Source organism: Patella vulgata, chromosome 9 (genome assembly GCF_932274485.2).
Source record: "Patella vulgata chromosome 9, xgPatVulg1.2, whole genome shotgun sequence".
NCBI lineage: Eukaryota > Metazoa > Mollusca > Gastropoda > Patellidae > Patella > Patella vulgata.
In genome coordinates, this window is record NC_065887.2 from 16,306,632 (window position 1) to 16,320,530 (window position 13,899).

Consider the following 13,899-nt stretch of genomic DNA (forward strand, 5'->3'; position numbering starts at 1 on the left):
TATAATACTTCCAGACTGTATTACAGACTGAATGTTTCTGGACATCGATCAGATTATTTGTCTTATTGTTAAAGAGCAAACAATAAGACCTAATTATATTACTTACAAATGAAAACAAGAAGAATGTGTTGAATACTTTTCTGAATAAAAATCAAAGTCAAAATATTATCAAAATTATGTTTAAATGGTCTAAATGTCCATATTGGCAACCAATACTCACCAGCCATCTTGATTTTTTCTTGTCTTAATAAATGTACTTCCATTCAGTTTTATGAGAATTTAATATCCTATAAATCCAATTGTAGCCAGTAGATAAGTCAATATGTAGTTTATATTAATAAAAACAATATAAACAGCTGTCAGGTATGTAAGTTCAATTAAATGTGATAGAGATCTGTGTGAATAGGATTTACAATACTGTCAAATCTATTTGAAACTGTATTACATTTACTTGCTTGACACACTATTAACAACAGTACACATTACTATGTTCATGTAAGGATATGTTGTCCAACAATTTGGTACAGATGAATTCCACAACTACAATGTAAACCCACAGGCGGTCAAACTCAAATTCGCCGACCTTCCAAATATAACTCCACCAACAATTCCAAGACGAAAGTATAAAATTCTTGATATTCCAATCACCAAGAAATCATTACATTTTCTCCCTTACATGAAACCATCAATGGAAGGCGATAGAGGGCATCTCTACTTCTATATAAGGAAAACCTGCGCAAGCTTCACCATGGCTCCCAGAGAAATAATCAATAAGCTGATTTTCTCCTCACACAGTTACCCCAATAGTTTCTGCCAGTCAGCCATCTTTATTATTGATTTTTTCCACCAAGGATGGGAATTGCCAAAGAAATAGGATGTCACAAGGCTTAGGAAGAACAATAGGTCAACATAGAGTCCATGTAGAAAGAGCTATTGAAATTTCAAACAAATAACCAATAATGTACACTAACTGATTGGACTACTGCACGCCTCATAGAACACAATACATAAAGATAATTACTCCTAATACACTCAGTTACCCAAATCATTTACTATATCAAATAGTATTTTATCTATGTATATATATACTGACTAATATTATTGTGTAATTACATATCATCGTAGGCCTCTAAGCTTCCCAAACAGTTAATATCAATTTTTCTTTCTTAATGTTCTGTAACCTAAATCATTTACCATATTAAATAGTATTTTATACATGTATACATAGGCTACATGTATGTGCAATGCCTATTGTATACAGTGTACCTGACATATCACTGTGTAATTACATATCATGAGAAGGCCTCTAAGCTTCACATACAATTAGTATAAATATTTCTTTCTTAATGTGCTGTAATCTTCATATTTGTAATTACATATGATGTTATCTTTTCAACACTAAGATGGCAAGTGCTAAAGGGCTTTCCATTTTCACAACACTAGCTATTATTTTGTATACTTAATACTGTCCAAAGAAATGAAATGAAATGGGGTTTAATGTCCTACTGTTCGCTCCGAATTGGGCTAATGAAGACCGGCATACGCCATACAGTATGCTACGAGGGAAATATAGCCCAACAGCAGCCTACTCTTACATCGAATTCCAACTGTCAAGGGATCTTTTATGTGCATGCCAATGCATCACTGACAAGGGGGAACCACAGCCCAAAATCTGGATGAACTTTCTCGGCCAATGCAGGGATCGAACACCCGAACTCCAGGCTAGCGAGCCAGGGTCTTACCCAGAGTGATCCTCTACTGTCAAAAGAGAGATGGTGGTAAAATACATGTATGATCAAAACTATCCAGGTAATTTGGGGATTGAAATAAGGCAAGCTTATATTTTTTATTTCAACAATTCACTTGGACATCCAGTTCAAATGTGTGTAGGGCATAGTGGTCTTTAGAAGTGGGAGAAAACCGAAGGACTCAGAGAAAACCCACTACTTGTAGGATAGCATACTTTGGCTATTTTAAACAATAGAGATTAGCAATTTTAAAGAAAAGTTTGCACTTGAGAATGAAACCTACTTGTTTACATGTATGTCTAATGATGTCAACAATAATAAACTGTAGTGTAAGTCTATGTGAAAGAAAATAACATTCACTAAAAAGAATGTGCACGAAATAATAAAATCACTAAAATAATGTGCAATGCAATCATCACTTCAAATCATCCAAACAGTTTTCAGAGATTAAAACAAGTTAAGTGACATTGGATGGTTATAAAAAAATTCAAACCAATGCAGACATCTTTTTAATTTGTACAAAGACTGTGACGAAGTAACTCCTTATTTAAGATACATTGTCCCAAAAGTATTTATTGGGTGGTTATTTACAATAAAAGTATGGCAAATTTGGTATATACAGTATGAAAACTATAGACACCCAATCTTACTAGAAAAATACTGGATTACCCCAAAAATACCCATGGGACAAGCACTGGGCAAAATGTCAAGGTATCACTAACTAGCAACCTGACTGTTGTCTGCCAGCTTATTGTGTGCTAGCTTGAATGAAGGAGCGGTTGTTATTTCTTGATCAAATGGTTAGACGGTTTTGGGAACATCGAGGGGTGTCAACGTACAAAAGACTCTGCAATTAAACAGCGGAAAAAGAAGTTGACAGAAAATAATAAATAATTTACTTAAGCTTCAATATGTATGATAAATAGACAGTACATGTACGTAATGAAAAATACATTCTGAAAAATGAACCCTCCCACAATGAACTGAGGTGACAGACATGGTGTCTAACAACATTTTATTTATAGCATGTGGTATCTCCCCAAGAAAACAAAGTTTTGACAGGGATTTGAAGCAGATTTTTTATAGATTAATTAGTTTGAATATGTTATTAGTCCAAATATATCATCAAATCACACAGTTTGTACGTGGGAAAGTATCTTTAAAAGTACAGTAAATGAGTGGAAGAATGGGTGGAAGAATCACTGACACAGTGCAGACAAGATCAGATCTCAGTGATACAGTTGGGGATAAAAGGAAATCATCTTCACAAAATAATAATGCATAAGTTGCTTGCTGATTATAACCCAAACCAGGGATGGCCAACATGAAACATACATGTAGGATGATTTGATGTGATGAATTGCATTTATTTATGTCGAAAGAAATGTTGACTTTTGTTCATTGAAGTAGATGGAGTTACAATTTTACAAGAGCTGTATGGCACATCCAAATTATTGTGTGAACAAATTGGTGCACTGTGTGTAAAAGGTTGCCAACCCATGAGTTTGGTCCTTCTTGAAACTATTAATTTGCCTTGGGTTGCATTATGAACATGCACGGTAGAAAATGGACATGTACTAGCAGACCATTAATTTCAGTAGGCTTGAATTATAGGTGTACATTTTAAATAAAAATTGTCAATCAAAAATTGTCAAGTTCTGACATCCAGAGCATTAATAATATACATGTACTATAACTTTATCAAGGGGTGTAACTATACTAGATTTCCACACTAATACATGTATTGCTGAAGTTAAATTGGTTTCTATGCCTCACCAATGGAGCGGTAATAAAATATCATATCCCCAAGAATCAATAAATAGGCAAGAAAACTACATGCACACAAGCTACATGTACAAATAATTATCAAAAATTAATGACAAACAATGGTCATCTTCATCCTTCTAAAGTAAACAATACAACTTTTTTTTCCACTAAGATTCGATAATTTGTATCAACATGCCCCCAGAAGGGTTCATCCCACATATATCATGATAGAATGGTGCGTACATAGGCATGAGTCTTTCATGTTTCATGAGTGATTTCGCTCCTGCTCCTCTCATCGCACCTCGACTTTCGTTCACAGGAGCCATTAAAGAATCCGGCAAATTAGCTAAATCGCTCTCCTAAATATTGAGAATAATAAACTACTTTCAGTTTTTGTTTATTTTTAAACTGCATACATTCGAGCTGTCAGTTTCCATGATGATAATTCCTATGTAACCATATTCACCAAATAAAATATTAAACAAGACTAAAACATAAATACAATTTGGCTCTCCTTAATTCAAGAGAATGTATAAATACTCTTGCAACTTTTTTCTCATTTTTGAAATTGGTAGGAGGTTTTTGTGGCTCCCGCGCAATTTTACAACAGTGAAGGACTGCATAGGAATGACCAAACACTGAACATAACAGTGACAGATTTTTAAAGGTAGATTTAGGACCAAACTTCTTTACAAAATGTTTTGTCATCCAGATACAAGTACATTTATTATATCATATACACTATGCATCAAGCATTTGGACCTGATTTTGGTGAACGCAGTGTTTTACTGGCACGATTTGCTAAGACGAAGAATCATGGTGAAACCACCATGCCTAATTGCTGGCATGTCAAATCCCTACACGTAGCGGATGCTGATATTGCCACAATTGCTCGGGTGCCGTAGGACGATGTACATCATAGTCTCTTACATTTGTACATGTATACAGTAGGACAATAATAAAGCTTTTCATTGAATTATCAGGGGAAGACACTCTTTGATATTTTGTTGATATTCTGGTGCTTTGGTCAATTGGAAATGAAATGGAATTTAACGTCCTACTGTTCTGCTCCGACTTGGCTAATCAAAAACAGGCATACACCATACAATGTGCTATGAGGGTATCAAATTTCAACTGCCTGGGGATCTGTTACGTGCATGATAATGTGTACACAGGACCATGATTTTTCATCCCATCCAAATGACTAGACAGCTGTCTTTATCAGGCCCTCCGTCCTGCACCATTGAAATGGGGAAACCAAATGAACTTTCTCTGCCAATGCTGGGATCGAACATGCTGCTCAATTAGAACACCTTCATAAATACATTTGTGGGGAAATTAAAAAATTAATGACAAAATCAAATTGTTTGGAATGATACGAGAAACAGTTTCGCTTGTGTATAGGGGTATTTAGCAGTGGGAGGAAACCAGAGAAACCCATGAGGTTGCCACTTGACTTAATGGCAGACCTTGTGATCTAAACTTTAGATTTTAAAGCACAAGTGTTGGACCATTCAGCAACCCAACCTCTCGCTCAATAAAGACAGCAATACTTACATTTTCACAAACTGTTTTTTCATGTGCAGACTTGATTATTGATTCTCTATTAAAAGTAATGGCATTCAAAGTTCCCAATGCTATTTGGTTGACTTGTAAACAACTATGGTGGCTTCCACTGAACTCAAGATAAATGAATTTCATAGTGTCTGAAAAAAGCAGAACAAATTTATTGAAAATATATCAAGGAAAAATGAGGTCACTGATTCTGAAAATTAAAACCCGATAATAAAACATTTATAAAATTTATAATGCAATTAGAGGTACATGTAAGTTTATACTAATTAAATCTTTTGTCGATAACTCTGAAAGGGGTAATATTTTGAATCCACAATGGGTAAAGGAGATTATGTATATACATGTACATTCTGGAGCCTAAAATAAACAGTAAAATGTCTTAAAGTAGCCAAGTCTCTAACTCAATATCATCCAAAATCTTCAACATTCAAAACGCGAATTATTTGTCAATTTAAATCAACATTGATGTTGTGGTCTTACCGGGAAAAGATGGGCCTCTGATATCCAATATATAAGACAAAATAAACATTTTACCTATGGTACACGAATCGTGTACCATAATGCGTTTCAGAGCCATTTGTAACGGGAACTCGGAAAACCAGGCAAAGCTTATTCAACAAGTCATGTCAAACGGTGACATCATATTCTTATCTGGAGAGCATGCGCAATAAATACTATCGGTGTAGACTGGAATAACCAGACCCTAGAGATTTCAATTCGATTGAGACTTCTGGCGTATTTTGCCGAACATAACTGATTAGAAATTAGAGTAAAAAAAGAAACTATTTAATGTAAATCAGTTTATATACATTCATATTACATTATCATATGTGTTGCGACCCATTTGTGTCAATTTCTAGATAAAAAATATTAGCGATTTAGCTCCTTTAAGTTCACTGTTTCTGTGAGCTGAAACTTATAGGAACTTTCTTTTCTTTAAATAACTGCTGGTGAGTGGAATCAAGTGATCAAGTAACACCTACATGTATGTTAAAGAAGCATTATATTTAGATAAGAACTGACCATTCTTGCTATAACAGTTCAAAATAGATAAGAAAATGAATAACGCTCTCTGAATGTTCATCACACTAGAGCATTGGTTATTTGACACACTGATACATGAACCTGTGGATAATAACATTGAGTAATAGCCTACCCCTGTAAGTTGGGGTTGGGTGCCAATGGTCTAATACATTCGCTTTTTTTTTTAATAAGACCTATCATTGAGTCAAGTATCGTGGTTTCCATCCCGTAGTAAGTGACCAAAGTAGGGTAGCCTGTCTAACCATGTGGGTTTTCTCTGGGTCCTCCAGTTTCCACCCACTGCTAAAGACTCCTATGCGCAAGCAAATTATTAAAATAAAATTGTACCATATGTACAAATGACCTAGTTTGTGTTGAGTGGATGTTTAACACCATTTCTCTCTTTCATCTTGGTGTTAATAAATGAAATAGCAATCTATCTACATGTACTCTAGGTACATGTCATGTACTGTAGGTATTTGAACCTTAACAGCAGTTATTTCAAAGCAGTCATTAAAGACACCTTCCTGCATACAAACTAGGTGATTTGACGATATATTTGGATTAAAAACATATTCAAACTACCGGTAATTAATCTATCAAAATTTTGCTCCAAATCCTTCTCAAAATATTGTTTTCGCACAGGAATATCCCTGCTAAAAAAAAATCTATTAAAAGAAGTCAATCTATCTAATAGCATTTATTTCAATGCAGTTATTAAGATTTAAATAAAAAAACCCAAAAAACATCTGAAGTAATAAAAGAGAAATACACAAAAACAATACCCCATTTCAAATACATTCATTTACATACATGTAATGTGTCTGTCTGATCATGATGTATCGATGTACATTGTATATGTAATATAGGCTACAAGAACAATATGGTAAATTATACAATGTATATGCTTCTTTATACACTTCTTTGGCTATAACATGAGGTGGATCAAGCATAGATGTAACAGGGAGAGAGAGAGAAATGGGGTTTAAGATCCACTCGACACAAACTAGGTCATTTCAGGACTAACACATGGTTCAATTTTATTTTAATAATTCACTTGCGCATAGGGTTCTTTTGCAGTGGGAGGAAACCAGAGGACCCAGAGAAAACCCACAAGGTTGGACAGGCGACCCTACTCCTTGTCACATACAACTGGGGAATCGAAAACATGCCAGTTGACTCAATGACAGATCTTATGATACAGCGTGCACATGCTAACCATTCGGCCATCCATCCCCCTTAGATGTAACGGAAAGTGAAATGTACACAGCTGACCCAACACACACACACACAAAGAGCAAGGTAAATGTCCATGCGACACAAACTAGATCATTTCAGGATTAACATAGGGTACAATTTTATTTCAATAATAGTGGGAGTTGGAGACCTCAGAGAAAACCCACAAGGTTGGGCAGACAACTCAACTCCTTGTCATGTACATGCACAAGCTTGTGATCAAGACCACATCAATGACAGACCTTATGATTTAAGGTGCATGTGTTAGACCATTTGAACACCCAAACTTTACCCATGATACATGTACGTACATGTGTACATGTACAAGTACATGTCTGTACATACTTTATATGTATTTCAGCAAAATGATGACAGTCAATTTACCATTAAATCCTCATTAAAGACCTGGGCCCTTATACACGAAAACTACATGTAAGTTACAACCGAAATTTTAAGAAATACTGCAACTTCATTGGATATATGCAAATTGATTTTACTGGTCAGCCAATCGAATTGCAGTATTTCTTAAAATTTTGATTGTATCTTACTTTAAGTTTTCTTGAATAAGGGCCCTGGGCTCTGTTTCTCGAAATCTTAACTAAAGATAAAATCCAAATTTTAGCAGATACTTCAATTTTGATTGGCTAAGCACTAAAATCAATCTAATATTATCCAATCAAATTACTAAAATTTAGATTTTATCTTAGTTAAAATTTCATGAAACAGCCCCCAGGATTTATACACAAACATACTTTTTGCAAATAATGTCACAGGTGAGCATAATTTTGTGTAGAAGGTAGGGTATGCTCACTCTATCTGAAACATCTGTTATTACTACCATCTTAAATACATTTAAGTCCATTATATCAATTAAAGGGGAATTAAGGGAGATTACATAAAGAGTTAACAGTTCTTGCGATAATAGTTAAAAAAATAGGTAACATAAATAGAATATGCTGAAAATTTCAGTCAAATTGCTCCACTCTGAACCGAGATATTAGCTTTTGAATTTTAGGCTAGTCGGTATGATACATGTAAACAACAAAGTCTCGATTATCCAATTTCATGTTTAATTATTTATCAAAAAATGTATCTCAATCCGCTAAATCGCAGGCTAGCGATGCGATCGCGAGTTGATTATGGTCTGGATAAGTTAATTAATGTCTAATTTATAATGTAGATAACATTTCAGGTCTAAAGAAAGACGTGCAATAGGCAGATTTAGTTCTTGCATAATGTATGTTTAATCTGGTTAACGTCTACCTGGTTGGTAAACATACATGTATCATTGATTTTATACATGTAATTGTCAGATAGTGTATTCTGAGGATTACTGAAGAAGAAACACAAAGTAGTGACAGGTCCAATGCACAAAGGTAGTGTATGTTTCTAATATCCAACAAACCCCTTCTGCATATTAGTGTGATGTTAGAAACTGCTTACATGAAATATACTCCACAACTATTGTTTTTATGTATTATAAACCTGTAACAGTAAATCTCTTTGATCTTTGGGGTCTATGCCCAAAATAACTTGCGGTCTGAAAGGCGGGGGCGGCTTTGGATATATACAGGGAAATTTGGGGTTATTCTTCTGAAAGTGTTTCTTTAAACCTGTACCGGGTTATTCTTCCTTTTTTCCCATAAGAAAACATGATATAAGGTTTTTCTTGTGGGAATTCTGGGATATTCTCATCTTGCGTACATGTAAACATAGATGGTTTATAAGCAAGATAAATTCCTCGACTTCGGTTATGCTGGGGAAGAAAGACTTCAGAAAAAACCCTCGACAGAAAAACCACGGCCTACCGGCCTGGGTTTTTCTTTTTCTCAGGTTATTTTCTTCAGTCTTTCTTTCCCCAGCGTAACCTCAGTCTCGTGCTTTATCCTACACTTAATCACTCAAGTGTATTTTGATTACCCTTCGGGTTCAATGGTACATATATCATCATATTTTTTGTATCATGTACTAAAATACTTTGCGACGACACCCTTTTCTATTTCCATCACTTTTACATTCCATCATTTTTATATTTCTTCCTACTTTCTATTAGGGTTAGGATTAGGATTAGGGTTAGGGTAAGGGAATTTACCATGGAAGAACCAATCTTCTTTTCACTTACATGTACCTACTTGTTATTTAATGAAATATTGAGCCACAAAAATGGGAGTCACAAACATGAATGCCAAATACTTTTTCGGAGCTACATTAGATAGACAGAGAGAATGGGGTATAACTTCACTCGATACAAACTATGTCATTTTGGGGCTAACATACATGTATGAATGGCACTATTTTATTTCCATAATTCTCTTAACACCAAGAGGATACCAGAGGACACGGTCTACACAGAGCAAACCAATGAGTTTGTACAAGTACATGTACAAGCTTGAGATTGCAACCACACAATTTTACTCAATTATGGACCGTATGGTCTAAAACACATGCGTTAGACCACTCAACCAATGCACCCAACTCAGCCTTACTACATTAGATAGAATCTGTCTACCTATTTTTTTCTTACATTATACATGTACCTGACATCAGGTAACCTAGATGTTCACTGCACCTGCTAGTGCGAGTGATGAACTGATTCCAAGAATTTGACAATTATATGCAATATGGAACCCCATATTTATATTTTAAAAGATCCATTGTATTAAAATCCAGGCCTGCAATCCACAATCTTTTCAAGGTGGGTATAGTTTCAAAATTCCTAAAATCCACTTTGAATAAAACATATAATTGTTAGACCAGTGTCATCTAACAGTACATTATTACATTAATATTTTTGCTTTATGGTAAGAACCATTTGTTATGGACTTATAAAAATTAATCACTAATTAATTTAATTGATGACAATTTCATGTCAAGTTATGAAAATTACATCATCATAGACAATAATAGATGACCTACGTGAGGACATTTGACAAACTTGTTTACAATTATCTTACCAATGATGAATCATGTTGAGTCAGTGTTTATCAGGAATTGTATCATCTTCACCGAGTAGACCTTGTCATGGAATGTTAGCTGTCAAGTCTGTATACCTTAGTGACGTGTTCGGTTATTTTTAGAACAAGATTTCGACATACATGTTAGTAAACGTATACCTATGGCATTATGCTTATGGAAATATTTGATAACGTTGATGTTCCGAAACATTGTATATAATTGTGTGAGAATATTATAGTAATTAAAAGAATACTTACGGAATTTCTACACAATGTTGACATATTGCGGTTTATATACTCATAAACAGTAGTAGAAATATCCACAACTAGCAGCGGAAGAACACAATGGAGCAAGCCCCACCTGTTATGGGTATTCCAACCAGAAATATTACTCCCTCGTTTTATCCGCAGTATATGAAAAGTAAGCTTAAATTATATTGTTTAACCAAATCAAGGTTGCAACCAATATCATATTGGCATAAATAACCATTACATTCAACTACTTCAATTTTTATAATATCCCGTCCCTGATTTCAGACTAATTTCGTTTAAATTGGAGAACGAATAATGAAAGCAACAGCTGATCTCGTGACCAATCGATTGCCGCGTATTCTCGAATAACAAGCCCGTTTATTAATAATTTATAGGCGAGATTGTCAAGTGGAACTCCAGAGAAAATTACAGTGATAAACCAGGGTCGTAAGGAAATTAATGCCATAAATTTGATTATAAATTATAAATATTTAACCGACTGATAGGAAAACTGGGTCATAAATCGATGACTCTAAACAAGTTATTTTAAATATGGATATAGATCCAAAATATTACTCATACCTATCCAAATCTATACTAAATTTCTTATTTTTCTATACTCAAATTCATATAAATTTTAAATCCAACCGTAATACATTTTATTATTATTCATTATAGTTTTTCCACATGGGCCAATGTTTATCTCATTTCATATTTAAAACGTGCTCATCCATATATCGATTCCATGTCAACCCTATGGAGCCCGGTGAGGGATTCAAAATAATATATATATATATATATATATATCAACATTCAACTTTTTTATTTGCATATACATCGGACTATACGCGTATAGGGGCACGCTATACGCGTATACATGGTATCGTGCAAGTACGTTTTTTTTCGGCGTATACTTGCTTCAGGGAGGAGTAAATTCCATGGGATGAGTACAAAATGGGGCATTTGTGTTGTAAAAAGTTCGAATCAAACGTTCTGAACATTGATGGACATATCTCTAGGCATGGTAGACTATATATATATATATATACTATTCAAAAAAAGTAGGGGATATTTGATTTTTAAGTGTTATTAAAGTCACCTTATGAAACTGACGAAGAAACAAATGACAAAATGAAATGAAGTTCACATTCATCGATTTATTCCAAATGATCGTTAGACTAAGTAAGGCACAGACTGACCATTATAAGGGTAAAATGATACCCGGGGTCAAACAGCAAAGTTACCACAGCATCACAACCAAGTCAGTAACGGGTAAATCCTCCTCTGTTTGCCAAACAAGCATTGATCCGACGTGGCATACTCCTAATGAGACGTCTAAGGTCATTTTGGTCCAGATTGTCCCATTCCTGTTGCAACGCAGCAGCAAGTTCTTGGACATTGGCAGGACGTTGTTGACGTTGACGTAACCTCTGTCCAAGCATGTCCCAGACATGCTCGATGGGGGAGAGGTCGGGACTCAGTGCTGGCCAAGGTAATGTGGTGATGTTCTGTTGTTGGAGGTAACCTGTAACGATCCTGGCCCTGTGACATCTTGCGTTGTCATCCTGGAAGATGAAACGGCGGCCATGACGTCGTGCGAACGGCACAACATGGACTGCCAAGATGTTGTCCCGGTAGTACTGGCCTGTAACACGCCCTGCAACAACATGTAAAGCCGTTCTTCCAGCAACAGTGATGCCTCCCCACACCATAACAGAACCACCCCCAAATCGATCATGTCTGATGACGTTAACGTCTTGGAAGCGCTCGTTTCGACGACGCCACACCCTCCTACGTCTGTCCAAAAAATCAACAGTGAACCTTGACTCATCTGAAAACATCACTTTGCTTCAGCGTCGATTATCCCAGTGTTGACGATCCCTACACCAACGACGTCTTGCCTGAATGTGATGATCTCTCAAACAAGGGATCACGCGAGGACGTCGGGCGCGAAGGTGACCCCTATGCAGTCGATTCCGAATCGTCTGGCCACTCACTCTCACACCAGTGTCTGTTTGAAGACGAGCGCTGATCTGATTTGCTGTGATGACACGATTTCTCAAGGCCAAGGTACGGATAAATCTATCCTGGGCTTGAGTTGTCGCCCTTGGTCGACCTGAGCGTGGTCTGTCCTGTACAGATTGTGTATCACGGTATCTGGACCATAGCCTGCTTATGACAGACTGAGAAACATTCATCGTCCGCGCCACAACCGCCTGTGTTGTGCCGATCTGTAGCATGCCAAGGGCACGTAACCTTTCATTTTGGGTAAGCCGACGCATATAAAAATTTGTTTTCTGGTCACTAAAACAATTAAACTGATGTTTCCACCCTGGAATTCAATGCCACAATGACTGTAACATTCAAAGTCAGAGTCGTGCAAATCTTGGGTTGGACCCCCATGATGATCCCAAGCATCACCTGCATTCCATGCGGTAGCTATTGGTGCGTTTGGGCGTCACATGTAACTGGAAATGTTTCTTCTGTTAGGTTCTATAGTGACTTTTTTCGTAGTCATTTGCATAATTTAGTATTATGCCCCCAAAATCAAATATCCCCTACTTTTTTTGAATAGTATATATATATATTCTAGATTATCATGAACAGTGATCTCCAGTTATTCCCCCCCCCCTTAAATATTGAAATGAGCCGACTCAAAGCCTGACCTTCATGCCACCATACTTTACTCCTCCGCAAGTAAAATTCAAGTCAGAGTTTCCTCTTCTTCTGAATCCATATGAATGAGCCTCGATGAGGGTACCAAAATCGGTTGGGAAAATAACTGACCAGGCCAGTATACCTACGTATAGTATATATGCCGTGTAAACCGCCGTGCCCGTATACTCCTATGTAATAGCAGCCTAAAGAACATTATACAAAACATACGCATACATCAATATACATGTATATAAAAATATATTTTACTTGGAATAATATATTGGAATAACATGATATAATATCTGGCGCGCATAGTATTATCTGCGCGTGCTAGTTATTATCCGGGGCGCAACTATTAACTAGTTATCTATAACTATAATAACTAGCGTGGGTGGTACTTTTTACCGCCGACCACCGCCGACTAATACTTTTACCGCCGACCGTCGTGAAATTACCGCCGACCAAATACTTTTTACCGCCGACCGCACTGTAATGACTTTCGATCGTAATATATAATTACCGCCGACCAAATGCTTAATGATTCCTTGTTACCGCCGACTATATAAAATTAATTAAATTATTAGTGACAAAAAAATAGATTTGGTTAAATACACAGAGTTTGATAAAAATATAGATTTTATTATATATAAATATGGTCGACAACCCTAACCCTAACCCTCGCACTA

General features: G+C 35.9%; 1 protein-coding gene across 1 annotated transcript in view; it reads right to left on the reverse strand.

Moving 5' to 3' along the window:
- Window positions 1–10,634, reverse strand: part of LOC126831973 (mitogen-activated protein kinase kinase kinase 13) — a 44,830-nt gene extending 34,196 nt beyond the window's left edge. The window contains exons 1-2 of the mRNA XM_050562632.2: window positions 10,562–10,634; window positions 5,073–5,221 (exon numbers count right to left, since the gene is read on the reverse strand). The gene's annotated coding sequence lies outside the window, so the exon portion shown is untranslated. The remainder of the gene's footprint in view (window positions 1–5,072; window positions 5,222–10,561) is intronic.
- Between the last annotated feature and the right edge of the window lie 3,265 nt (window positions 10,635–13,899).